The sequence below is a fragment of the Halictus rubicundus genome, chromosome 13 (genome assembly GCF_050948215.1).
Source record: "Halictus rubicundus isolate RS-2024b chromosome 13, iyHalRubi1_principal, whole genome shotgun sequence".
In the NCBI taxonomy this organism is placed as follows: domain Eukaryota; kingdom Metazoa; phylum Arthropoda; class Insecta; order Hymenoptera; family Halictidae; genus Halictus; species Halictus rubicundus.
Genome location: NC_135161.1, coordinates 2921427 through 2946452, shown reverse-complemented (window position 1 = coordinate 2946452; position 25026 = coordinate 2921427). Strand labels below are relative to the sequence as shown.

Here is a 25026-nt window from a genome sequence, read left to right as displayed (position 1 = left end):
GGGGCTGGTGTAGAGGACTAAAAAAATCGAATTTTTTCTGCTTCAATCAACAATAGTAAATCTATAGAATATATTCCCAAAGTTACAATTCAAAATTTGAAGTGTTAACAGAAATAGCTGTGAGTACCCCAAAATTACATTCTCCCCGCTTTTCCGAGTAATTAATACCATTTAATTAATAGAGAATTTCTCTAGACTGAATCTACGAAATTTGATCTTCAATTTAAATTCACCCATACAAATGGTATTTATATATTCATCCCATAGCACTTATACTTCAAAAAATGTTGTTTTCTAAATCTGTGGTAATCATATCATACCTAACATTCATACGCATAGATTCTCCATTGCAGTTATGAAACATTGTCTTTGAACAGGACAAAGGATAGATGCATGTGGCTCATAAGCACTTTGCACGAAGTTATTATTTATGATATTCTCTAAATGACGACCATTGAAGACACAGGGTGACTCATTCATTCACTCAATCGATTCGCGTGCCGTCCTAGTTAAGAGATGAATAAGCAATTAGATACACGACGGCGACAATTAATTTATCGTCACTCGGTGCAATGTTCCTTTAGTGTTCGTAGTTTTCGCGAGATAATGAGATGCATTCCGAATATACACGTAAACTTTCATTGATATAACCTTGCTTTTTAAAATGAGTAAATATACAAATTTTCTCTGTTAGTGCTATAAGAAATCTGTTTTACACTTCCTTTACCGTTTGACATATTAAAAATATATCCCTAACAAAAGTGGTACTCCCAGGAGGTACCATGCTCACAAATAGAGAAGAATTCATTTTTCGTAGAGTCATTGTACCTGTTACATGCTCGTAAGAAAACTACGAGAATGAAGACTGTTTTTGATGAAGTTTATGCGAGAAATAGTTTTTCAAATAATATTTGACGTGCATTTGTTTGTATCGGTAGTCGTCTATATTAGGGTGGTAAAAGCAGCCCTCAAAGTTCGAGATGTAAAATATATTTTACTGTATATCCTGAGAACTAAGGACCGTAGAAGGAAACACTTCTTAATGCCAAGTTTTTGAAAAAAATAATTTATATAAAAATGTATCCAAAATATACAGGGTGGGGCAATAACTTGGTTCACCGTTACTTGTACTAATATGAAAAAATTATGCAAAAATGCATGGTACAGAGGGGGAAATATTCGGATGTAAACACTTTTTATGTGCGTCAGGGCGTTTCGGAGATTTCAAGGTCACCTTGATTTCTTTAAACGAAAAGACCCGGCTTTTGCATCATGAATCTATAGAGTATTAAATCCGGCGTAAAAATCTATTAACCTCCATACATGTTTGCTCGAGATGTTTAGAATTGTATAATTAATTATGTAATTATACCTTTCTTATTGACAGATATTCATGTTTGGGGGAGGGGGTGACTATCCTCCGAAATTTTGCACCTACAATAATATCTTATAAATCCAGTTTTCTTTCGACACAAGGCAACGATGTTTTCTCTGCAACAAGAAAATCTCTATCCTCTCCTCTTCTTTTGAAATTGTCCTCTCGACACCGCTTAGTGCCATAACGACAGGGTATGCGATATTCTATCCTTTTCCAACGAAGAAAGATATCGCTGAACGACTCACCACTTTATGGTCTACCGGACAACTTTATGGGTCCCATAAACTCTTAACCCACTCAAGAACAATGTTGAGCCAAATAGGTACCCTGATCGGCAATACGTCGAAGCCGTCCCGAGCCATCGTCTTATATCGAAAGAAAACAGTATACATATTTGCTTGTATGATTTCTTACGTATAATAGGATGGCAAAAAAAAATGTTGTATTATATAGAGAAAATTGAATTCTAATTTAATTCTAATTTAATTTAATTTAAATCTTATGTCCATGGATACCAATTTTCAGAGAATCGTATTTCACCTCAAAATTTTGAATCGAAAGAATGCATTGCCCCTTCTGTGAGCCCACAAAGATTTCATCAAAACCAAAATGGGACGACTAGGTACCGTTTCTTGTAAGAATAAAGGAACTAGGGTAAGGTATCCAATTACTGTGGGGGTACCAATTACTGTGTCCTTATTAATTATACTTACTTTTAAAGCATAATGAATATTAAAAAAGAGATATTACATTTTTTTCATTAAAATCAGTTAATTGTTTATTTATTAAAATTAAGCTCTTAAAGTACGAAAGAAATTATTTCGAATTTTTGTTACATAACCTAGAGTAATTTCGTGAAAAGCTTATGAGAAACGTTATGAAAACACTGAACAAATAAAAGTCAATATTCCGTTCAAAGTCAGTATTATATTAGTAAAACACAATTAAATTACGAAAAAGACACTAATAAGAGCAATCTTTGAAATTTTTAGTTTTATTTTCAATAAATCCAGTAACTGAAACGCATTTGGAAGTAATACCATTTACTGTGTGCAGTAAGTAAGCTAGTTTTTGCACAGTGCTTATTGTTAGTTACACCGTCGTTACACACTATACTACGTATAAATACGTGTATTGATGAATAACTTAACCTCTTGCTGTACGAAACGTAGGTGAGTGCAAACATAAACAGTATATAACGTATATACTATAGTGTATATGTATATATAATATAATACTGTATATGTATAACAGTACGATAAAGTACAAATATCATTTAATCTAATGACGATCAAAGATTTGTTGTTATTTACTTGTTTTTATCAAATTTATTCAAATAAATTGTTAATTGAATTATAATTAATTCGTTTATTCACATTTATTTTTTTCAAATTACATTCTTATTAACATTATTACTATCGTAATTTGTGAAATTATGTTAAATATTAATCTTTTATTATGCGTAGTTATTGATACAGAGTTATTGAAGTAAAGCGCACAGTAATTGCAGCACAGTATTCGAGGAGGGAGCACAGTAATTAAAGCACAGTAACTAATATTTCAAGATCATAAGCACACAGTAACTGACTCGAGAACTTCTTATGTTATATTTAATAATATTCAAAGAAGGTTTAACGTTTGTTTTATAAGAAAATCTATGTCGATAAAGAAAGTTTTCAAATTGACATAAAACAAAAACGACAAGAAATATCCTGAGATTTTTACAAATTTGAATATACTATTTGTTATATAATAAAAATTTTATAGATTTGTTTGCAACTAACTGCCGGACATATTTTTATATAGTTTTTCATAAGTGCACGTACCTTTCCCTTAGGATCTATTGTGGAAAATTTTTTTATTTCTTTTTAAATTTATTAATCATATTTTTAAATATCATTTTCTGTGAATAATTACCAATACATACACATTAATAACCAAATTTGAATTCTTGTCCAAAATTTTGCCACTTGACCGCCACAGTTAGTACGGTATATACTGGAAATATTAAATGTTCCTGTATATCACGATTTGAAATACATTTCTTTTCCAGAAAATGCGTAGTAGGATGAAAATTATTATTAATAATCATTTTTATGCATAATACAATTTTGCAATAATTATATAATATATCAATCGATTTTATGTATTCTTAATTTGTTTTTAATATTTGTTTTATACCTATTGGAAAAGTAATAAGAAGAGATCGAGATTGTTTGGAAGAACGTGAATGGGGACCATTCAGGACTGGCAATAGAAGTGTGGAAGACAAGTGGTTAAGCTCATGTCTGAGTGATTGATAGCGCTGCAAAAGATACAGGATCTCGTTTGTAGTTATAAGATTTGGTAGTCATATGCTTTAGAAGCCAGACATAAAGAAATTAGGAAATATCGTCTGAACCACACACGCAAAACAAGTAGACAGGAAACAAACACCGATTTATTTAATAAAGTCTTTTCTCGATATATGTCCCAAATATCTAGTCGATAAAAGTCCGAGAACTATCCTCACTTCCGCGGGGCATACCCCGTGAGGGGTCATGAACCGAAGCCTATAAAATTTCGCTGTCCTTTTCTACGTTCGGCGTGGATCAAAGAATAGTATCGTCTAGCTGATATATGTCCCTGGGTAGACCCGAGTTGTGGACATATATCGAGAAAACATTAGTCTTTTGCTCACATCCAATCCGCTTATTTCATCACATCGAAAAACTATTATTAAAAATTGATGTGTATTTAATAAGAAATGTGCAAAGTAGTGAGAATGAGTCGGATAGTGAACAGAGCTTTGTTAAGTTTGTTAATTTAGTTTACTACTATTATAATCTGTTTAAGTTTATTATTATTAATTTTACATGTAGTTCATTTAATATTAATTTCTTATTTTTATTTATATGCATAAAATTTGTTAATTTCTTTTTTTAATTTATATATACAACATTAGTAAGCAAATTTTCCCGAAATTCTGCCATTTGTCTGTACTGTGCTTTGCGTCGCGTCGCGTCGCTTTGGTTCGACTAAAATTTGTTGTAGGTCTCTCCTTCCGCAAGGATAAATAATAGCATCTCCGCGCTGAAGGTGAAGTAGAATTCCCAAAGTTCCGTTCGTTCAGACAAACGTAACCATTTAATAGTGCAGTTGTACTCCAATGCGGAGCGAGCACCTTAAAAAGATTATTTCTTAATTTACGTTGAATGACTGCAGCTTCGCCAAACTATTAATTACGCCTTGGAAATACAAGTTTCCTACGGTTTCCCGTTTTCCCGTTTCCGTTTTATTCTAATTACTTCAGAATAAACGACAACGAAATATTTTAGCGAGGTATGCAAAATCTGGCTTCATAAATTCACTAACAGAACAAAGGGTGCGCGGTCAACGTAGCGGACGCATGCCGCGTTCAGTGATAATTTTCAGGTTTTAAAACTTAGAACTCCAGTGTAGTTTCAGTCAGTCTAAAGATTTTTCCGTTTTGTTGTTCAGCTTTTTAAACGTAGAACAAGCTACACCGTAACACATTATTTCATGGTAAAAAATTTGGATTGGTCGAAACATACATACAGAATTATAACGGATATGTAATGCACGCGTATGTTAAACAATATGCACGCCTTTTTAAACATTTCCTGATCTCTTCCCGATTTTATCGTTTAAATTTGTGTTAGGTTGTACGTTTTGCTACTACCCAACATTCCACAGCGACTCGCATAAATATCGGTATTTATTCATTCTTCAAAAAAGAATAACTTTTTGAAGCGTTGTTGGAAGAATTAGTTTACTAGACGACGTGAAAAAGAAATTATGAAGAAATTGCTAGTGGACGCGATTATGTACAGGGTGTCACAAAATTATATGTCGCGGACACCATAGCGCGATTCTACACTCCCGATTTAGTCGAAAATGACATGAGATTGACCTTGAATGTGAAAAATAAGATCAAAAGAAAACTAAAACTTTTTTCTTAATCATTTTCTACTGCGAATCATAGGTCGCAACTCAACCGTACTCTTCAAAAATGATGTTGAAGTTCATATAATTTTTGGAACACAAAAAATTTTGGGAAACAAAATGTACATTTTCGGCTAATTCGGTGTAGAATCGCGCTATGGCATCCGCGACTTATAATTTTGTGATACCCTGTACAGAGAAAATAATAAAATTTGCTGTCTACAATTTTTTATGTAAGTCTGCAGATATACAGGGTTGCCCAGTATTGACGGTGCAATCGTGGACCGGGTGATTCGACATAAGATAATAAGTCAAAAATACGGAATCAAATTTCTTCATTCGAGGTATTATTTTCGAAAAAATCTAGTTTGTAAATCTGTCGAGTACGCGTGCCTAGAAGAAGTAGGCGAAGAAGTAGAACCGGTAGGTCATGAACAGACACGTCAGACAATTCCAATACAATAACACGCATGCTCGCTGATTGTGAGTTTTCCAATTCGATTTTCTCGAAAATGAGGCGTCAAATGAAAAAAATTTATTCCATGTTCTCGACTTATTTTCTAATTTAGAATTACCCCCTCCGGAATTGTACCATCAATACTCGGACACTCTGTATATCAGTTATACACATTCGAATTAACATTCCAATAATCTTTCAGTGCCTAATTGTAATACAATAGATCTAAAGATTCTTGCATCTTTAAAAAAGCCTGTCACTCTTTCTGCATCTAACCTCTAATTTCTAAATTTTTAACTTTTTACGACAATTACACGCGCTTATGTGCTGTTGTAATGGCATACAAATATCGTCGAGAAGATTTTTAATTAAACCAGGATCTATTGTACAAATGTATAGAGAGTTTTATGCGAATTTTGACTAATAGCGGTTATTTTTATGCGGGTAAATGTTTTTTCTTTTAAGAAAACATTATTTCTGAGTGTGAGCTATGAAGGCTTAATGAACATAAAGCACGGAAAACGTCTTTCTAAACGCGCACGCTTGTAGTATAGAGCAGGTAATATTTTGGTCCCGTGTGTGTATAAATAATAATAAACATTAATTTGTAAGCTCTTGGGGTGAGTGCATAGAGAATCGCCCATTCCCGGTAACGGTCCTCGAAGTTTGCGCGGCCATTCCGGGGCGACGGAGATATCTAGCCGCGTCCCTGCGGAGAAACTACACACTGTGTCTCTGAAAGTGTCCTCCATGGCTCGTTTATGAGACAGCGTGACAGATAGCAGAAATATTCGCGAAACTATGTAAATTTTGTTCTTGATTTCCCGTGAATTACAGACCAAGTCGACGAAGATAGCCGTCGTGTCGACAGAATACCATACGATTGGTAATAGCTTTTATAAAGTTCGTAACATATCGTCCATATCGCGTCAAAGGTCAGGATGCAGTGTAGACTTCTCGCATGAACCTGAGACAATTATTCTTTACAAATACGGGCTAAATAACAAAATGAGGCAGTATAAAATCAACATAGTAATTGTAATTGTGAAAGTATTACTTACACGAATAATTCAATTATTGAATAATGCAACAAAATTAAAAATTGATCCATATTGCTAAACAAGAAATTTACTGCGTGTCTCTCGAAAGTCGTTTCAGTGATCAATCAAAATGTTCCTATACACACTCTATCAAATCGCTTTGCGATCGATAAGAAGAAATTAGAATCTAGTCTAGAAATTCGAATCACCGTCACCGTAAAATAAATCGCAGTGCGGGTTAATTAACATCTCTACATTCCTAATGATACCTTCTTTTAAACTTTGAAAAACTGAATTATATTGACTATGAACTTTCGACTCTTTAAGGACGAACATCGACATACTGACAACATCATGAGTACGCATCTACTTCTCGACGTTGTAAATGTATAATTTAATCGTGTACAGGGTGTAAAGAAATGTTTGGTCATGGCTACCATAGGAGTATTCTATATCTTCGGATCAGTGAAAATCTGTAAAAAAAGTTGCCTCAAAATTGTCCTTGACCTTGAACTTCAAGGTCAAATTCTTGTTTACTGTCATAGCGCGTAAAATATAATGCAATAGAAAGAAATTTGACCTTGAAATTCAAGGTCAAGGACAATTTCGCGGCAACTCTGTTTTACGGATCTTCACCGATCCGTACATGTAGAATACGTCAACGAGTGTATATTGTTCATTTTTCTCATTATTTATGTGTATTGTAGATAATCTAGTTCTCTTCAGAAAATATTCTTATTATTTCAAAACATCCTCATCAAAACGTTACATCTTGATTCGAAGCCACTGACAATGAGTGATGTTGCGGTACTCCGTGATTGCATACAAGCCGTGCTGCACTGTGTTTGTTGATCTTATCGATCAACGGTCTGAAATAATCATTTTTCCATTTTACGGGAATTGTAGAACTGCTAACGCAAGGGATCCAATTACTGTGGGGGAGCCAATTACTGTATCTATATCAATTATACTTATTGTTAAAGCATAATCAATATTAAAAAAGAGATATTATATGTTTTTCACTAAAATCAATTAATATAGATATTATACATCACCTGTTTAATATTCATTACGCTTTAAAAGTAAGTATAATTAATGTGGGCACAGTAACTGGCACCCTCTCAGTAATTGGGTCTCCTTACCCTAGGTACTTATCTTGGTTCTATTAAAAAATGATGTGTAGAAAATTCATTGTGCGAAGAGTAAGTAAACATAAAATTCCACGATACTTAAACAGCTGACATTTACTACGTACACCCATCTCTCGATTTATGGGCCACATTATTTACGTGCAGTTTCTTCGTGTGTGGTGAATAATCTCTCGATTTACTTGAATTTTTTATACATGGATTCAATTTATGCGATTCCTCTTCTAATATTGGTGATTACTTGTTATAGTGTATGTAATGTTCTTTTTTAAGAATCTTTTTCATAGGAAACGCATTTTGTCGTAGAATTTCTAAACTATCTCTACTATTGTCAAATAACAAATGATAAAAAGTTGAATATATTTTGAGTCATCCGCAGTTTAGCTAAACTTTCAAGTGATAATATTTTTATAGAACATTTTTCCAGATTAAAATACACAATAATATGTAAATATAAATCACCTTGTCAATACGTACGTATATGCAAATTATTTGTAAATAAAAGTTGTATTTATGAAAATCAGCAAAAATTGCAGAATCCAGACGTCTGCAGAATTCGAATGACCACTCTACAAAGATATTAGAAAAAAATATACAGGACGTGTCACTGCATTTTAACATTTGGTTTATGCCGCTATGTACCAAAAATATTTATCTATTGTCATATATATCAGTTTAGCATATTATGGGATTGTTTGTAGGTGGACGCATACACCTCTTATGAAGGCCGATCTTGTTTTTTAAAACAGAATCATACATTTTGTTTTCCACTCATTGATGTAGCTCGACATTCTCTATGAAAAAGTATTAACCTATGTATGTCGAAAAATCATTATTTTAAGCAATACAGTCTTTTCTCGATATATGTCTCAAATATCTGGCCGATAAACGTCCCAGAACTAGGTATGAGACCAGGAGACCACTACTAATCGAAACAGAAAAATGCCACGAATATGTTGGTGAAGGACCCATAAAAAAATAATGAAAAATATAGAAGTTTTATTACTGGATTAGTAGTGGTCTCCTGGTCTCACACCGATATACCCGATCCGTATTATGTTACACTACTCGGTAACCGTGGCCTCTAGAGCTTCGCTGTTCTTTTCTACGTTCAGCGTGGATCAAAGAATAGTATCTCCTAGCCGATATACGTCCCTGGTTAGACCGGTGTTTTGGACATATATCGAGTAAACACTACATCTTGATTTGAATATCGCTTGACTTCATTCACAGGTTAGGTTTAATGTAATAACCATTTGCATCACAGAACTTTTGAAATCGACGGTCTAGTGATTGCCCTATATCAGTATCGCATGATATTTTGCTACATTCAGCGACAATATGTACATTTGCTTCGTGTCAGCCCTTGTGGTTGGAGATTCAACGTAAACATACTCTCTTTAAGTAGCCCCATAAACATGTCGAGACACGTTAAATCAAGATATTTCTTAAAATAATGATTGTTCGACGTACATATGTACATAGGAAAATGCTTTTTGTATAGAAAATGTTGAGCTGCATCGATTTGTGCATTCAAAAATACATATATGACTCTATTGCAGAAAACAAAAGGTTGACCTTCACATGACCTTTACGCGTCCACCTAGAAAAAAACTAATATCATAAAATGTTTTTACCACGTATGCTATTCGTGATGTAAATCAAATGTCAAAATCAGGTGAGACACCCTGTATACAAACCAGCGAAATGATGACATGATTGCCCTTCTCACGCTCTAATTTTCATCATTTTACGTATCACATAACATTTCATTCTCAAATAAAAACTATAAAAATCTACTCTAAGTAGATCGCTCGTATAAAATATTGCAGAAACGCGTGTAAATGTCATACAAATATACAATCCCCTCAGTTGACGAGTGAATTATGTCCACTTTCTTAATATCGCACTATCGGAACTTTTATGTAATAACTTCTCCAAAAATTAAGAGCAGAATGTAGCGTTACTGTATGAGTCAGAGTCAATGTCAAAACATTGCATTTAAGCCACTATTCCAGAAATTTTTACGATCATTTCATTTACAATGTAAAATTGAGTTTTACTTATTATAAAGAAAAACACAAAATATAAGTAAGTTGAATTGATAAATAAAATAAGCACTCCTAAGGCATTCTATTTCAACAACATTTTCGTCTATTTCAACTTATATTGATAAGTATTGTTGCACTTGTTGCAATACAAATTGGTTACTGTAAGACAAAGAAAGATAAAAATTTCATGAGTAATGTAATTGTTATACACTTGTTATAGTATGTTGTATAGTATGTTGTATACAATTGTTATACACGCCAAACTCACTTCACATGTTAAGTACGTTGATAGAGTACTATTGTACAATACATTCATTTATTCATTGGGACGAAGATATAATCCATGTTGTTTGAATAAATTGTCAGAATAAATCAATAAGGGATGCGATCTAACTATTATACAGGGTATCCCAAAAATGTTGTACTTTCTTGAAAGGGTGATTCCTGAGGTCATTTGAAGCAACTTTTTCCTTTGCAAAAATGTTGTGCGCTACTTCGTTAAGTTGTTATTAACGAAAAACACGGACCAATCAGAGTGCGGCTACAGCAGACTGATGCCAGCTAGTTGACAGATCCATGTTTTTCGTTAATAATTACTTAACAAAGCTGCGGAGATTTTCGCAAAGGAAAAAGTTACTCGAAATGACCTCAGGTATCATCCCTTTCAAGGAAGTACAACATTTTTGGGACACCCTGTATTATATGTAAACTTAGTTCTCTAGGTACACAAATGTTCATCTTTTATTCTAATATTTAAACTTGCAGAAATTCCGAGGTCAGTTCGAGATAATTCTGTAGGAAATAACTACAATTTTTCTTCCTTTATTAGATTCACTTATACTGAAAAGTTTGCATACACTTAAACACAATGTTCACATCCTGTTACACGAATCGAATAAACTTCAAAATAATGAAGCTGTTTACCCTTTACACTTGTTTCACGTGAACACAAGATATGTATCGATTTTTAAAATTTCTTTAATAATTTAATGATTTACAGCAAAAAAAAAAGATGATCACCGATTAATTTATATTTGACGCGTGAACATATGCGTTGAAACTATAAAGTGCAACATCACTGAATGTCATAGATAATTTCGATTACTGACATAAGGGTTAAGTAGAAATTACAAAGTACAAATATAAGTTCTTGAGACGTCCAAAGAAGAATGAAAAAAATAATTTTACGAAAATATTATGATTTTCGTAATAACAGTGAAGTGTGTCATTGTAGGGTTAATATTCAAACAAGAATAAAATACAAATTTTGTATAATCTTCAGCCTATCGAAATACATCTTACAATAAGAAAAAATTCTTGAAACAGGTCAAACTAACTAAATTAGAAGAAAAAGGTCATAACAATCAGACCAACAGTTTCTACGATAAAAATTCATAAATACGGCCCGTAAAACGGTGATTGAAATTTCCTCTATTTTTTCATGTGTTAAATCACATGTCATGTTTGAACAAAATTTCCAATATCTAGAGGAAAAACTGGTCGATTTGTCGCGGAATGGTGGTCGTACAGTTTAGCCAGCAGGAATTAGCGTCGAGACAAAGTGATTGCAATGCACCGGACATCCGTTGTAACCGTGATCGTCGACCGGCAAACGATGAACTCTGACCTAAGTAGCCGCTTAGAAAGCTAGCCGCCACACAAACGTTAAAGAGCCTTTAACCGAAGCGAAGGGAGCCTAAAGAACGAAAGGGGAAGCAAACGAGAGAGGCTGCTGATCCTCGGGATAGGCGCGCGTTCCACGCGGACACCGCGTCGCGTCGCGTCGTCTCGCGTAGCGTCAGCGCGTGCGTGGTACGCTTGCGCGCGCGCGCTTCTCCACGCACCCTAGCGCACCCACACTCTCACGTGCGGACATACACAGACACGACGCACGCGCGCGCGCACTTTTCTGTCTCCTGTCTCGTATCCCACGAGCGCGAACGTGTAGAATGTATAGTATAGTATGCCGATGTCAAACAGGGAACCCATTTCCATGAGACGAGAGTCTCGTGGCCGACAGGGAAGCACGCAGCGTTTGCGTTTGTGTGCGCGGCAATGAATTCGCGTCTCGATAACTCTGCCTGCGACTTTTTATGTCTCGTTCGTGCTTGGACCGCTTTTACCAAGAATTGAAGCGACGCAACGCGACGATTATCTCTGTTGACTCTCGATCAAACTATAAAATTGCCTCCGATAACGACCGCTGGCAAAACATGCAAACATATGTATGTATGTATGCTTTACGATCGAACTGTGCCGATAATTCCCACTAAAAGAAGCATAATTACAACGTGGAATAGTGAACGTTTTATTAAAAATTCTAGAAATATTTCCCTATAACTTGCCTATAGGTAAGATTTTGTAGATATGTTTTGAAATTCAGAATTCACTTTATGTAAAGGGTGTCCCAAAATGACCTGACATTTTAAATTGCGCGCCTTTTTTGTTTTGTGGCGAACATAGAATCTTTGATAACTGGCGTCAGGAAGTATTGAGGTTTAGTCACGGAGAATTACATGATCGAACAACGCATAGAAATTGTGAAAATTTACTACGAAAATGGTGAAGACTGCAGAGACGGTTCAAAAAGTCCGTTTTTAAAAGGAAATCCGACGCGGCGATGTGAATTGGACACCAAGATCGTGCGATTTGACGCCATTGGACTCTTTTCTTTGGGGTTTTCTGAAAGGAAAAGTGTATGCCAATGATCCACAGATCATTCCGGAGCTCAAGGAAGCAAATGGACGCAGCGTTACTGAAATTAGTCTGCAATTATGCCAAACTGTTATCGAAAATTTCGTCAGAAGAATGAACGTTTGCGAACAGGGACGAGGCGTCCATTTATCAGATATTGTGTTCCACACATAACCCCCATGTTTGTACGTTATTTTAAAATATAAACATTCATACTTTAAAAAAAGATAAGTTTTATTAATAAATTAAAATGTCAGGTCATTTTGGGTCACCCTTTATATTTTACAATGCAATCGGAGGCAGGAATTCGTAATCTAGGGAAACATTATACAATGAAATTGATGTACGGATTTTTGGGGGTGTGTGTATCATACGTTATGTATTTTACAACAACCATGTTTTTTGATACATGGTATGCAATTCTAGCCATTCTGATAAACAAAACGTTGCTGGCAATAAACGACTTTCTGTAATTGCAATTTTTAGCTTTTTCTCTTCAATCGTTTTTCGAAAATAACTAAATATTTGTATTCATCCAAAACGTCACAGATGAAAACTTCATTTTCAATATCGTTTGCAGTCATAGACGTCCATAACGTCACAGAACCACCCCCCTGCTGTGTAGTAGAACATATATTTTTTGATATGCATTTTCATGTTGAGCATATTCGAAATCTTTTGTCGATCGATATAGTATTCGTTCACAATTGTTTCTTCGATTTTTGATTTCTTAACACACTGTTGAACGGCAATTCTCATGTCACCAGCTATTATTTTGTAATTGAATGCGGAAGTAAAACAATCTAAATAAACTTAAATAAACATTATTTATACATAATGCATTGAAATAAAACTTTGGACATATCTTTTATATAACTTTTTATATTCTTTTTTGGTATGATATTGTCCCAACAACGTTTGGGCATGAAAACACGAGTTAGCTCGTGACCGGTGAACAGTGTGTTAATAATATAATGCACTGTAGATGCACCTTCGAATTCGGCATTCCATCTATACGTATAATTTTCTTGTAATTCCAATATTAATTTCCTCTCGCATATCTACGATTTTTATTTTTTGGAACTCCATGTCGCTATACAAGCGAAGTACTAAACTCACTACACGGTGCTCTCACAGCAACTGAATCTACCAATGTACACAATTTGCATACAAAAATATTGTTCACCCGCTTAACCCCTAAGTGTGCGAATACTTCCGACCCTTTTGCAACATTACTGTCCGAATTGAAATCGTATGCTTATCATGCGTATCTTTATGGTTGAAAGTTTTAACGGCAGTCACTGGAACACATTCGTGTGTTACTATCTATGATTTTTTATATTCGCAGAGTATACCCGGTAAATATAAAGTAATATTATCATGTTTAATGGTTTATTTAAACCAAATACTTCTTTCTGACACACACACACAAATCACGAAACCAGTCGAGCTGTAATTCTACGTTATGAATAAAAAATGATGGTCTAAAACGTGTTTCAGACTTCTCGATGTTTCAATTTTGTCTTAAATTATACTGTGTGAACCTATGAGTAGACTGCGGATTTTATGCATTTGTAGCAAAAACAAGTTGACGCAATTTAAAACAGTCAAAGGACGTCGATATATTATTTTCAATTGTTTAACGCTAGGTTTACGGAGCACTAAAAGTGACTATTTCACATTATTTTATAAAAGAAACGAGAATATGAATGTATCCAAATTTTTAGCCTTTCTATTTATAATACATATATACCTAAAGAAATAAATTTGTTAAATAAGTCCTCACGGATACATCTTTATAATCGCGCAAATTAAATTTATTAGAACCCTTTATTTGCTAAGATCATTAATGAAAAAGAGAAATGAAATTTTGATCTGTCTTCTGCTGCTTGCAATTGATCCAAATAACTTTTATTTTACACAAAGATCCACAGTCTACTTATGACGTTCGTATTAAAATTATAATTAGAATAAAATAAATAATTACAATATAATTTTATTGTAATTAGAAAAAGAATACGCGTGGTTCGTAGTTTTATCGATACATTTGTCTGTCCGGCTGACAGAATTTCAGCGAACAGACGCCGGAATCACTGGCTACGAACTGCTCAGAAAACACCCCTCTCCCCTCTAGCATTACTTCCGTCGTATTTCGAGACTGGCGGGCTTCCACGGGCCACAGCACGTTGCATCGCTTGGTCATTGGCCGTACTGTGCCATCTGCTACTGTGAAAGTAACGTCTGTCACTCTATTTCAACACGCGAAACCGGAGAGCTATAATTTTCAACAATTACTTCATACTTCTGGACACTTCTCATTTCTATCGGTTATCAGTAACCGGTATAAAACTTTTTGTTAATCATGCCACGTTAAATTATGGTTCACAAAACTCGTAGCTGCAGACCCCTACTTTACTACTTTTGTTTCGATAGGAATATTCGAGAATAACTAATACACAAGATAGCAAATGGCGTTAAAATCCTGGACGTGTGAGATGACGGTCGTCCAAGAATTGAAACGAAAATTTCTGAAAACATAACCTAACGCTACCAGCACGAAATAAATTATTTCTTTCCCACCGAAATATTTATGAAGTAAAATGTGCTGAGCATCTTTCTTTTAACACTTTCACGTCCGCACGGTTCACAAAAATTCTCTTCTCTGTCGCTGGAACTTTTTGCAAAGTTGTTCATTAAAATGTACAAATATAAAATATAAAATTCATTATAACATAATAAACTTAGCTGCTTTTTATTAAATGATACGCAAATAATAAACGGCTTGCCAATGGCACCACGTTGGTGTCACCAGACGTGAAAGTGTTAAGAAAAGTCGTTCAAAGATGAAACAATTACGAGTCACGTGCAACGATTCATATCGTGCCAATCAGATCCGATAGAATCTTCATTAATCTCATCGATTAAGACGAAAGGCACACCATTTGTTCGAACGACACGTTGTCACAATAAAAGTACCACGGAAGCTCGTGTATCTGTGTGGAAACAGACTAGCTTGGACACGCCTACTAGCTGGCCCTATTTCGAGCAAAGAGGCTCAGGCAGTTTCAGAAATTCGCCATTGACAATTTTTCAAATTCTTCAAATTTTCCCTCCTGACTATGGAAAAATATCTGATAACTAGACTGCGGATGTTTATGCAATTTCCAATTTTTACAGACAAATTTTAAGGGAATGAAATAAAATCCCATTTTTCATGAGAACAACCTTTGTAGATTCAAGGCAAATAAAAATACACAGTACATTCTACCGAATTTTATATTATAGCTTTTTTTGAAAATTTTCATAAGCCATAAATGCATAAGGATCCGCAGTCGACAGCAAGTATCTCCATAATGTTCAAGCGCTTAACGAATTTACAGTTTGGCGAAGGCACGCTTACTACGAGGCATAAATTCCGTACGATTCTCAGAAATGAAACAACCGTATGCGCGGATCGATGCTCGTAATAAATAGAAAACGTGAAATTTACGTTCGCTTCAGAGTCGATGAGAATCGAGCACAAGAGTTCGATACTCCGCGGCCGATGAACCGACCGAAAATACGAAATTCCGTCGGGGCATGGACGAATAAAGAATTCAGGAACGTCGCGGTTCCCGCCGATCGATAGACAGAAATTCGGGAAATCTTACATAATTAACGAGCGCACAACGTCCCGGAGTCGAGCGAATCCCGTTGGTGACGTTACTCGAACGATTCGCACGTCACCCGCAGCCGTCTGCTCGTCGGGCACAATGACAATGACACAACGAGACCTATCAGAATGACCGCCGCTAATCATTTGGTTCCGCGTCTCGGGCGGGAAGGGAGATGAACGCGAAGCAGTCGCGTTCGACATATCGATCCGGCAGCGGTTGTTGGCTCGAGAAAATTCGCGAAACGCGCGAATCCTTTTGGCTAGAGGGATAAAGGAAAGCGAGAGAAAATAAGAGAAAATAGGAGAAGCAACGAACGGGGGGAGGAAGGGAGGGCCAAGGCAGGAAGGGGATGATCCGTAGGAAAGAGAATCAGAGAAAGGGAGAGTGGGAGAGAGAGCGTGAGCGCGAGCGCGAGGCCGAGGCCGATCTTTCGTCCTGCTTCACGTGGTTTCTATTGATCTACTACACAACGCGAAAGCTTTCGCGAAAGAATCGCCAAGTCTCGTAACGGAAAGTTCACCGATCGATCGATCCGCTGTCAGTCGGAATCTCACCCGCAGCCGTTGTCTCGTGTATAGTCACGTTGCCACACTGCAACAGTCTACTCGGCCAGTTCAGTGACACGATACACTATACGACGACGACGACGACAACGTACGGCTTTAGCCAGGCTTCAGGGTGCCGACACCGGTTCCTTAATATGTTTATTGGTCCCACATGCACATATTTACTTCCCGTTACCATCGATCGGATAGAATAGAGCGAATTATCAGGTAACGTCCGAAAAAAGATAACACTTTCTTCTCCTGTCTCTTGAAAGCAAAGAAACACACAAGCCGGAGGTTCCAACGTTTGTTAAACTGTGTCAAAAGATCGTGTAAAGCTCGTGTCGCCGTGAGAGAGCGGCGAGTACCAAGGACACGCAAGCGAGAAAGAAAAATCGTAAAATAAAGAGAACGAGAGACAGGGAGACGGGGAGACGAGGAGACGGGAGACAGGAGGCGAAGGGGTGGAAAAATGAGCAGGTCGCAGGCCGCAGGGCGTACGGGCTACATCCGTGGCTCCTTACTTCGGCAAAATCAATAACCTGTTTGGGGGTGTAGGAGAGAACCTAAGGAGAGAGGCCATAGCATGGCACCGCCGCACTAGGTGCCACGAGCCAGGTGTGTTATAAAATACGTACGCGAATATCAGGTGCGAATATCCCAAGATGTCTCTTCGTGAGGAAACTGCTAATCGCCGAGTAAGGGTGCAGAAAATAACCAGAACCACTCCCGAAACTGCTGGGCACCCGTGTGATACTGTTTGGTTAACGAGGGTGCTCGTTCGAAAACAGTTCGATCGGTTCAAATCGATCGTTCGAGTCGGAAAAAAACGAACCACGACACACGACGGACATTCATTGTCTAATCGGCGGGGTTAAACGTTCGAAACCAGCCCTGTCACGGGCTCACTACGCACCGGTATGTCGACGACCTTTCATTAACCGTAACTTCAAATCCTCCACGATATGACAACGACACTGGCAACGAAGATGCTCCTTTGCGGGACGATTGCCCTCTGTCACCGCCACCTCGCTGTCTCGTACGGGCTCGTTTCGTATCCGAATCGCGCGCTCTTCACTCGTCCGGCCGTGCTGTGCCGCGCCGGAAAGGCAAAGATCTGCCACCCCAACCCCAACCCCCGGGGTGGTCCGTGTTCGAGGGAACTACCGATCGCTCGGATCCCGATGGTTCGCGTAGAGGGAGTTGTTTCGCGATTTTTCTGTCAAACGGAAGCTTCTCTGTGGCTAGGGGGAGCGAAAAGACAGAGAGCGAAGACAGCACGACAACGACACGCGTTTCAAGTTGTCGCGGCTGTGGGGCGCGGACCACTACCTCGACGAGCCTCCCGGATCGTTGGATAAAACTTGGTGGGGCCGTTCCGGTCGGCGTGCGAACTCCCCACTCTCTCTTTGCCCCTACCATCTACACTCGACCGATGTGTTCTATTCCCTCTCCAACCTTACCCTCACGCTCATCTTTCATCTCTTTCCGTCCAATTGCACCCCCGCCTCTGTCCTCCCCACCCTGTCGTCCAGACGCCGCGCCGCGCCGCGCCGCGATCGTCGTGCCGCGCCGAACCGCGTCGTCGTCACCCCTCGACCCTGCAGGGTGCGCGAGCGCATGTCCCGAGCCGTGCGCTTCGGTCATGCACTTGGTTCGGCTGTGTCGTTAATGTTGATCGAGCGCGTCACTCGATCCACCGTGAGCGATTAGGGTTGGAGATTATGATGATGCCACCGCGTCTCGAGTCACGAGGCCCGTGCGCCGTCTCACGCCGTCGCACGCTGCACGCTGCACGCTGCACGCTGCACGCCACACGCTGCACGCTGCACGGTGCACGCTGCACGCCGCCGCGCCGTACAAAGAATCACTGTCTGACCCTGCTACGTTAATCGGTCGTGAAGAATTATGTAAATGAGGGTAGAGCCACGGACCAGGGTTCGTGATTCGGTTCAGGTGTTTTACGATTGCCCATGTCACATTCATGATGATCGAGATTAGACTGCAAAAGATTTCAGGCTGTTACTCGTGAAATATCGGCCGGCTTTGATAAGGGCGGCAAAAGAACGGAGATTGACGTTTCCACACTGTTCGATACAATCTTCGCCCTTTGATTAAGGAACTTGCACTTTGGTGCTGCGAGGGATTCATTTTTACACACCTGCGGTTTTCCCGGAATTGTTTGATAAGAGACGATTTATTGCAAACCTATTGATTTCCCTAACGTCGTTTATGATGGTACTTAATCACGATAATAAATGTTTTTATGAAGGTAAAGGCTCTACACAAATTACTAGTCGCAAAATTCTAAAATTTTATATCATGCTCCGAAAGGTAACTATACCTCGGTAAAGTATACACTATTTTCATATTAATACAGGGGGTGGTCACGCAGCTTGCACACCTTGAATATCTCTGTTGCTTGTAATAATATGAAAAAAAGATTTCTACGAAAGTTGCACGATGTAGAGGGAGAAATATTGTGATGTAAATACATATTACGTGCGTGAAGGCGTTTCAAGGTCACCTTGATTTCTTTAACACGTTCAGAGCCAAAAATCAATCCCAAAGATTCTCACAAAATCAGTGTAATTTAATTAAAGAAACCGAAACTAGAACTTTAAAATGTATTATAGGGGGTGCTGTCTTAAAATTCGGTTTATCTGGATATGCCACAATAAAAATGAATTTCTAAACATAGTCAAAAATCACTGTCAGTCATATGTGACTGACGTGGCAGTTAACGTGTTAAATGGAAAAACCATATATTTTGTATCAAAAATCGACATAATTTTAAAGCACTACGAAAAAGTTATTTTATGATATCGAATAGTCATTTTGTTCAATATACAGAGTGTTTGGGAAATCGTGGTATGATCGGCAAGGGGATGATTCCTCATATAAAATCTAGTGGAAAAGAAGGAACATAGTTTCTACATAAGGAACTTCATTTTCAAGAAAATCGAACTTGAAAATTCGTTAGGTACGCGTGCCCTTAACGGAGTCTACTTTATTCGCCCGATCTAGCCCGCAATTCCCATTGCCGCTTTTGTATATAAACAATGTGGAGACTCCTTGTTATTAATTAAAGTCATACCATATCCTAAACGATACTGTTCACAGATGCAAGCAGAAATTGCGGGCTAGACTGAGCGAACAAAGCAGAGTCTGTCTAAGTACGCGCGTACCTATCGAATTTTCAAATTCGATTTTCTCGAAATTGAAGTCCCGTATGTAGAAACTATGTTCCTTATTTTCCACTAGATTTTATGTGAGGAATCATCCCCTTGCCGGTTGTACCATGATTTCCCAAATGCCCTGTATATATAAATGCATATCTATGTATATTGTTGGGACATGGATGTGCGTATTGCAATTGTAATTATACATCATATATCCAAAATTTTCGATAATAGCTATAATAGATTTTGAATTATTTACAATGTTACTTTCGTCCTCTGACACTTTTATCTCCCACCCGGGGGGGGGGGGCGTGACTATATGCATTTATACCGAGTCATGCAGTACTGCATCATCATAAGACTCGAGTTGGTAAATATGGAATAAACTTCCCTTTTCTAGCAGAAAGAAAACTTAATTGCAATTTATTACTTTAAAGCGGAACCTTGTGTTTAAAAAAAAAGTGAAATTTGAAATTTTTGAGCATCTTTTTTTTTTGTTTAAATCGATAGGAAATTTCCTCAGAAATACGATAAAAAAGTTAGAAAGTGATCAGAGACGTTCTTGTACGTTACTTTCAAAATAAAGTGAACAGTTGCATTGGGCGGAGCTGCTGAGATAGTCGGGCTCTCGTCGGAAAGGCTCGTGCTTCTCGAAAAAAAAGAAAAAACGACTGAAGTACAATTTTTTGAGGAAGAGGAAGATCTGTTCTATGGCTCTGGAATCGAAGATTAGCAAAAAACCGCGGTAAGTTAAAATGCATTATGATTTTTTTCACGATTTTTCTGTTACTCAAACGTTAAACGCATTTTTCTCGAAACGCAAAACTTCGCACGCCGTGCAACGTAGCTCAAAAACTGATTACTCGATCTTTATAAAACTTGGTATATATATTCTATAAATAATTCATCACAACATGATGCGCTCCGATTTTTTAATTTTTCATTTAAAGCATTGTTATTACCAGGAAATGATTACAGAAAATCTGTTTTTTCTTCAAAACTTCGCCATTTTTGCAATTTTGCAAATTTTAATAAAAGAAGAATGTCATGTGTTTGCATATCTGCATGTTTGCATAAACCAACGATTCCATTTTGATTTTCTGTTTCAGATCATTTTTGTGCACTGTACGCTGCACAACGCATTTCCAAGGATGCCATTGCAACATTGATATTAACGATTAAAATTTATAAAAAATATTTTTCTTTACATTATAACTTTAATAAATGATATCTCAAATTTTAAATCAATCTACGTATTTTATTTTTCAAAAAAAATTCGTGAAAAACAGGCCATTTACACAAGGTTCCCCACTTAAGGATGGAAGAAATAACTAATTAAGCCTGTAAATACACTGGTTACTATAAGAAGTAGCTATAAAAAAAATCCTTAGGTAATATTTCATTGGCTTTTGACATTCTCTTTAATTCAACGAAAAGTGTTTTATAAACGGAAGGATTACTTTAGTTTTTTATTTCATGGAAATGGTATATCATTGTCAGTGTACAATTCTAAGGACCCGCTTCAGAATAGATTGTAGGTATAATTTATTTTCTATTTACATACCTGTATGGTACAACAAATTCGAGGAATTTAATTACTCATGATTTTTAAATACCGGTAGATTTATATTTATAAAATGACGACAGATAAATGCCAATCTATTAGCAAATTCACGTCGTGTGGAATGAATATTCCGTGGTTAAACTGCACAAAAGTGGTGCGTTTCGTTTAAATATTTATGAGGAAAGCATCGAGTAATGCCTCAGAGAGTTATCTGATTGCAAGAAGCATTTGTTATGGAGATATGCAAGATTATTCATCTTAAAATAAACATGCTTCTTCAAGAACAAATCTAATTTTTCGCATTGGACGAAATCTTTTCAATATAAATATAAACTACCATTCAAATAAACTAGGCTTGTGTTTACAAAGAAAACAATCAGTTTTCTTTTATATTATTTTTGTTATAAGTCATCCAAAGTCACAGACAGATGAAACGTATCAAATTTAAACAGATTATTTTGTTAACAGATAGCCTACGGATGAGTGCTCCAACAACAGTTGAAAATCACAGCATGTAAGAATATCACCGCGGATGTACTTTTCGGAATTCGACATTCCTTTAGAGCCCGTTCATAAAAATGTATCGATGTAAACGGTCATCATTTCGAACATTTATAAAATAGAGGTATTCTGCTCTTATATTTTAAATCTTATACGCTTCCTCTGCGTGTGACCCTGAATGACCTCGAGTAATTATAGTCACCGAATTCCTATTGAGAGGAAAATAATCATCATCGTGGGTGTTTGTAACGGGTGGTTTGGGTGTGGTCTGGGTTAAGAATTCTGCTCACATATTTTAAATCTTATACGTTTCCTCCGTCTGTGATCTTGAATGACTTTGAGTAATAAGTTCCTAATGAAAGGAACTCTAATCGCAGGTGTTTAAACAGGGGTAGTCCTGTTTAGAAAAAATGGAGGTGAGACCTTGAGATCTCTAAACAAATTAACATAAGAACAAATATTTTTATGGCCTCGTGTGAGCCCCATTGAAACAACAAAGATATTTGAGGTGCAAACGTTAGGTGACTCACCCTGTATATGTAATTAATTGTCTGATATGCATGACGGTTCTTTCTCGTGGACTCCATTTTTATATACTAAAAATAAAACTAAATGGTTCAAATATAATTTGAATTGAATCTACACGTATGCCAAGCAATGGTTAAGTGATAATAGCTTTTATAAATTGATACAGTGAGTCATAACAATATTCAAACGCTATCGATTGAAATGTTTAATGTTTAAAAAATATACAGTAAGTGTAAAACCTTAAAAACGTACACCTTTTAAAAACGAATAATCATTTTAAATGTGGACCAAACGGCTTGAATTTTTTTGAGCTGTTAGGGGGATTAGTAATATGTAAATGTGTAAATAATAATAGTAATGTGTATATTTGTTGCTAATGTGTAAATAATTTTGTTCCTAAATTGTTATTGGCAACAATTAAGAAGGAAAAAGTGAAGGTCACGATTTTTTAATTTTTGTCTGTGTCTATAAACGTGAAGATTCAATGGGTGTGTGTCACAGGGTATAAACTATTCACAGTAACTGAATTATGCCTTTATTACGCGACACATACTTCCGCGCGATATCGTGTGCCTTACCAGCGTACAGAGACGGAACGAAGTGAGAATAATCGATAAAAGGCGGGAACGGTTCGCACGATAAATCGTTGATCCCAAGTCAGATGGTGCGGAGATACAAAGAGTCGAGTGTTAATCTTCAACAATAATATAAATTTAAAACACGTCTTTTGTAAATCTAAGTAAACTATTTGTTTTATTAAAAATTAATAACCAAATAAACATTAACCCTTTGCACTCGAAGCTAAAATAGCTAAAAGCTAGCTAAATAGCTAATAGCTAGCTAAATTGCTAGTTAAAATAACTCCAAAACGAAACATTTCTTCCGACCTAGAATATTTCCCTTCTGTATATTTTTTTCATGTTATACGTACGAAAATGGTGCAATTTACTCGTACAATACTAAAATGTTTAATAATTTATTATATACAAACAAATTTAACAATGTAAAAAATATTTTGAATAATGATACAACAATTTTTAGTGACGCCTTACAGTCGCCATTAGAGTGCTAAGGGTTAATAACCGGCTAATTTCTTACAGCATAAGATTGGTGCTATTTGTTCAATTTGGTTACACAAGCTAGGTTTACGGGTTTACGTTATAGTTTACCAGGAAAAAACGAAACGATGCGACAGATGTTCGCGATGGACAATATGGATAATAATTAATAATACAATAACAGACATACATATGAGTATTCGGTTAAACTTCACCTCCGTGACCCCGAAATTTTTAACTTTTTTTTATATGATCCTGTAAATTTTGACGAGAAAATACCCAAATTCAATTTTTAGTGTTAGAACTTCACTGGCTTAAAAGTTATATGTGTGTAAAGTTGAGCGTTTTTAAGCGTTTATGACGGTAAGGGGGCTGCCGTTCTGGTATGTATTCAGCGTCACGCATCGTTTAACGACCGGATCCGCTAGGTGACACCACAAGCACACAGGTGATATCGATAACGTAGATAACCCCTACCAATCTTTCGGCGGCACAGCTCATTGGACGATATCGGAGTACATACCAATATGGCGGTGCCCTTACCTGTCAGAAATGTTTAAAGTTGCTCAACTTTACACATGTATAACTTTTGAACCAGTTAATTCCTAACTTTAAAACTTGGATTTTTGGCATTTTCTCGTCAAAATCTACATGATTATACAGAAAAAAGTTAAAAATTTCTGGGTTCCGACAATGAAGTTTAGCGAAGTATTCTACTGATCTCCAATATTTTCAAGCAAACATAGAGAAACTGTAAAGAAACAGATACAGATTTTCAGACATATTTTCAGATTACGTCGTATTAATTACATGTATATTTGAAATCGAGTAACATCAAAACTGCATGGTAAAAAGAATATCGTCGAGGTCAAAAACAGTCGTTACACTGGCCGATAATCGATCAAAATGAATTGTTCAACTGAATGGCGAAAATTGGACAATATGAAACGTTTTTTCCGACAAGGTATAACTGTTTTGTCGTTTCTATACTTCTGCGTTGTTTATATCGACGATATTTTGAAGAAATAGTTTATAAATACTATTTACAATGTCGGAAACCGTTCAAACTGAAATTATAATATAACCGTGACAGTTGTATGCTGCATGTCACTACAATAAAAGCATTTTAAATTTCGTATTTTGACTTTCATTTCAATCGAACTTGTTCGAATGCTTCCTTGATTCCATCATGTCACTTATTATTTCGGAACGCAACCTGAAATTTGGAATTCGGATGCAGATAGAATGCATTCCATGCATTTAAAATGGAAAATGGAGA

The 25026-nt window shown here is 36.6% G+C and overlaps 1 protein-coding gene across 2 annotated transcripts in view; it reads right to left on the bottom strand.

The window, feature by feature from the left end:
* Positions 1 to 18230, bottom strand: part of LOC143360353 (neural-cadherin) — a 522812-nt gene extending 504582 nt beyond the window's left edge. For both annotated transcript variants that reach the window (XM_076799099.1, XM_076799100.1), the window contains exon 1: positions 17553 to 18230. The gene's annotated coding sequence lies outside the window, so the exon portion shown is untranslated. The remainder of the gene's footprint in view (positions 1 to 17552) is intronic.
* Between the last annotated feature and the right edge of the window lie 6796 nt (positions 18231 to 25026).